Source organism: Miscanthus floridulus, chromosome 14 (genome assembly GCF_019320115.1).
Source record: "Miscanthus floridulus cultivar M001 chromosome 14, ASM1932011v1, whole genome shotgun sequence".
Taxonomy (NCBI): Eukaryota; Viridiplantae; Streptophyta; class Magnoliopsida; order Poales; family Poaceae; genus Miscanthus; species Miscanthus floridulus.
Window position 1 is genome coordinate 65,804,144 of NC_089593.1, and position 5,220 is coordinate 65,809,363.

Below are 5,220 nucleotides of genomic sequence, written 5' to 3' on the forward strand. Positions count from 1 at the left end.
TCTCATCCTACTAAGCTGTTGACTCTAGAACATCTGGATGATGGCTAGGCTGAGTAGGTGCCTGTGGTGTGCTGTGCCTGATCCTCTGTGCCATGTTATAAGCTGGAAACTTAGTGGTGGCACCTTTGTACTCTGCAACCATCTCAGGGGTCCTAACCTGCACAGCCTTAAGCATCAGGAAAGTGATCCAATGTGCATATGGGAGCTACCTATGACCCTTGAAGCCCTCAGCTATAGTATCCTCCATCTTTGATAGGAGGTCCCAAATGTCGAACACGGTCTGCTGCATCAGGGCATTGAGTAGCCAGAGCTGTAGGCGAGTCAGACCCTCTCTGTATCCCAACCTAGGAAGTAATGTCCTCCTGATGATGGCCTCTAGCACTCGAGCTATAGGAGTAAGGTCACTGGGGTTCCTCCTCGACCCCTCACCAAAGGGATCCTTGAAGCAATGGCACACAAGATCTGTAGGGGGCACCATACCTCTATGAGGACGCCTGGGAGGCTCCTATTGTCCATAACATACCTCATGTAACCTGACAGGCTGATCCTATAGCCTCAGTATCTCCCTGGCCCTAAAAACTCATCACCCTATAGTCTCTGTCGTTGAATGCAAAGTGTATGAAGTTATGTTGCGGGTCAATGTAGAGTGAAGCATAAAACTACCGAACCCAAGATGGTACATACAGTCTAGTCCGGCTAATCAGATCTGTCATCCCTGGCAAATATGATAAGTAGGGGCGGATATGCTCTCCGGCTACTACCACAATAGACTCTATACTGCATACTCGCTGAGATCTGAACACTGCCCCACTATTGAGATAAGCATTGTAGAAAATCCTCCTGGAGCGGTGTATAGAAACCCTCTGCTGCTCTCTCATCCCTCCTCGGAGGGAACCACACCTCAAACTCAACAAACCTCAGCTGCCGAACCTACCTGGCCATGGTGGCCCTCAAGTCAAGATGTACCACTGGAGGCGGACCCTATGGTCTAGGCAGTGGGCGTGAACCCCTGCACTGTGTAGCTAGCCTCGGTGGAACTGTAGCACTGGTACGACCAGAGCGGTGTAGCTAGGGTGCCTGCTCGGTCTCCTTGGCCTGCTGGCCCTCCTGAGTCTCCTGAGCTGGCTGAGGCTCCATTGGTGGGGGCTGCTGTTGTGGCTCCTGCTGGGACTCCCCCTGAGGTCGAGGCTCCTCAATAGCCAGTTGACGTCCTACCATCATGATAGTCCTAGGTGGACCACCATGACAACGCTCAGCCTCCTCAACTGCTACCCTTTGTGCTGGTGTGAGCTGTGGATCTACAATGACAACACCACTACGAGCACCGCCTCTCTCAGCACGCTCTGTGGCCTCAGCAACTACTACTGCTGCTCTCGCTGTCTTTGCATCGGGGTACTTGCGCTTCTTAGATGTAACCTGCTTTGTCACCTTGCCTTTGGTTCCTACGGGCAAGCGAGGTAGGGGCCTCCGATCATCATCTCCTAGACCACCCCCAACATTCTTTGTGCGAGCCATCTGATCTGACAAGAAGATGAACTACCGCTAACGAAGAACAACTGTCAAACTAACACTCTAGAGGCTTGGCCTCGATCCGTACTCGCAAGCTTGGCTCTGAGTTAACTGACAACTGCAACAAGAACCTCAACGACACCGACTCGCTGCACGATGAAATAGATGGATATACAAATAAATATAATATATCTAATAGATGCGAAAACCCTAGGAAGCAAGCAATGTAGGTACAAAATTGAGGTGACAGGCTTTCTACCTAACAAACCGGCGATCCGAGAAAAGAAGAGACGTGCCACGCGGGGGGAAACCTCGGAACCGGCTAGGATTAGGGTTGAGAGCGGTGAATGAATTGACAGCCCTGGATGTGATATGAAATTAGTGATTTGCAATTGATCTAGGTCACAAGTATAGCAAATTGAAAAAGGGTTTGGCCTTACCAACGAGGAGGCAGGGCTAGGGCATGGCAGGTATGGGCTTGGATGGCGCAACCATGACGGCGGAGGCCAGGTAGGGCACAGGAACTGTGGCTGCGGTGGCGCTTGAAGGCTAGCTCGAGCACTGCTAGCGCGGCAGATTGGTGCGGTGGAGCTAGCTCGCTGACTGGCGGTGCCAGGCACAAGGGCTCGGCTATGGCAGCGCTCGGTCACGGGAGGCGCACAGCTGCGGTGGTGCAAGGTGCTCGGCGCGGGCAGTCACGGATGGTGACGAGCACAAGCGGCTGGAGACGACAGCTACGGCGGTGCGGCACTCAGGCACGGGAGAGCTACGGCGGCGTATGGGGTTAGGTCAAGAGCGCTCACAACGGCTGTGGTTAAATGAGGACCCCCTTGCGTAATAGAGAAGGAAACGAGGAAAGAGATCTGATTCCACACGTTCTCTACTAACCGGATGCTCTGGTGGTAGCGACCGGACGCTACCACCCAACGTCTGGTCGATTCTAGAGAGGTCCAAATCCTCTGGAATCACGACCGAACGCATCTGGTGGTCCATGACCGGATGCAGGCAGGGTCCGATCAGTTGCCTTGAACTCCATGTAGATCGACCGGACGCTGGATCCCTTCCTGACCAAACGCACAAACGCAGCATCCGGTCACTCCTTCAGCTTCTGTTCACCTCCTGTGAACTGACCGAACGCTGGACTGCAGAGTCCGGTGCAGTGTCCGGTGGTCCTTTTCCAGCAAATCTTCATTGTTCCTTCACGTTGCCTATTCTCAATCAAGTCCCAACTTGAATAAGATCCAAATAAGCACCAATTGGGACTGATGTGAGTGACCTCTCTCAAATCCTCATATTTTTCAAACTATTTTGCCTTAGGCTATAATTCTTTTTAAGAAAATAGGCAATAAGAGGGCAAATGGAACAAAATGACAAAACAACATCCATGCATATGCAATACTTTGTAAGTAAATCTAGTTGCTTGTCAAGTTTGATCCAAGGTAAAGCTTCTTTACACGCTTTTAGGCGGTTATCTTAACCATGTTAGACAAGCCCTATATGCATTGCCAAAAATTAAACATGTTGTATATTACAATGAATGCAAGGGACAACACAAGCTCAATTTTTAGTGAAGTTGCTAAAGTCAAGCACATTGAACTCATTCCGCAATCTACAAAATGTAACCTCATCTAGCGGTTTAGTGAAGATATCCGCTAATTGATCTTCAATTTTTACACCTTCTAGTGATATATCATTTTTAGCAACATGATCTCTTAGAAAGTGATGGCAGATATCTATGTGCTTGGTGCGAGAGTGTTGAACCAGATTATTTGCAAGTTTTACCGCACTTTCATTGTCGCACAAAAGAGGTACCTTTTCTAGAACTACACCATAGTCTAGCAAAGTTTGTTTCATGTATAAAATTTGTGCACAACAAGCACCCGCGGCAATATATTCCGCTTCGGCGATAGACAAAGACACACTATTTTGTTTCTTGGAGGACCAAGACACAAGTGATCTACCAAGCAAATGGCACCCTCCGGATGTGCTTTTTCTATCAACTTTGCAACCGGCATAATCCGAATCGGAATAGCCAACTAATTCAAATATAGCTCCTTTGGGATACCAAAGGCCAATGCTTGGTGTATGCTTAAGATACCTAAGGATTCTTTTTACGGCAATTAAATGTGTTTCCTTAGGATTAGCTTGAAATCTAGCACACATACACACACTAAACATGATGTTAGGCCTAGATGCGGTTAAATATAACAAGCTACCAATCATAGAACGATAGAGAGTTTGATCAACCGGGTTACCTCCCTCATCTAGGTCAAGATGTCCATTGGTAGGCATTGGTGTCTTGATTGGCTTACATTCATCCATCTTGAATCTTTTAAGAAGATCTTTTGTGTATTTCTCTTGAGAGATGAAGATGCCTTCTTTCATTTGCTTGACTTGAAAACCAAGAAAGAATGTAAGCTCACCAATCATGGACATCTCGAACTCCTTCAACATCAATTCACCAAATTCTTTGCATGAGTCTTCATTTGATGATCCAAAGATGATATCATCAACATATACTTGACAAATGAAGATATGCCCATCAAGCTTCTTGGTGAATAGTGTGGTGTTGACCTTCCCAATGGTGAAGCCCTTCTCAATGAGAAAGTCCTGAAGGCGCTCATACCAAGCTCTTGGGGCTTGCTTAAGCCCATATAGTGCCTTGGACAACCTATAAACATGATTAGGATATCTAGGGTCTTCAAACCCGGGAGGTTGATCAACATAGACTAGTTCATTAATAAAGCCATTTAAAAATGCACTTTTCACATCCATTTGATATAGTTTCATTTTATGATATGATGCATATGCTAGAAGGATACGGATGGCTTCTAATATTGCAACTGGTGCAAAGGTCTCTCCAAAATCCAAACCTTCAACTTGAGAGAACCCCTTTGCAACTAGTCTTGCCTTGTTCATCACAACAACACCTTGATCATCTTGCTTGTTGCAGAACACCCACTTTGTTCTAATGACTCTTGCACCTTTTGGTCGCTCTTCAAGAGTCCAAACTTCATTGCGAGTGAAGTTATTCAACTCTTCATGCATGGCATTGATCCAATTTGGATCTTTAAGAGCTTCTTCTACCTTGGTAGGCTCATAGCAAGAGACAAAAGAGTGATGAGCAATAAATGAAGCAAGTTTTTGAGATCGAGTCATTACACCCTTTGATGGACTCCCTATGATGAGATCTTGTGGATGATCTTGTAGGAGAGGTGTATTTCTTCTATTGACCACTTGAGGAGGAGGTTGTGGAGCATCAACATCTTGTTCTTGCACCACCATTTGCTCATGGGAGATATGAGTATCTTCATTTTCTACTCTCCCATCTTTTTCACCATCTTGTGGCACACTTGATGAAGAGGGTGGATTTATCACTTGCACTTCATCTTCATCATCTTTAGGCTTGATGTCTCCAACTGGAATGTTCTTCATAGCCTCCCTCAATGGTTCATCACCTACATCATCAAGATTCTCATGTGCTCCTTGGGAGCTATTAGATTCATCAAATTCCACATCATATGTTTCTTCAACCAAGCTGGTGGCATGATTAAATACTCTATATGCTTTGGACTTTGATGAGTAACCAACAAGAAAACCAATATCACGACATCTTTGAAACTTCCCTAGGTGTTGCCGCTTCTTGTAGATGTAGCATTTGCAACCAAACACCCTAAAGAAGGAGACGTCCGGCTTCTTCCCATTGAGCAA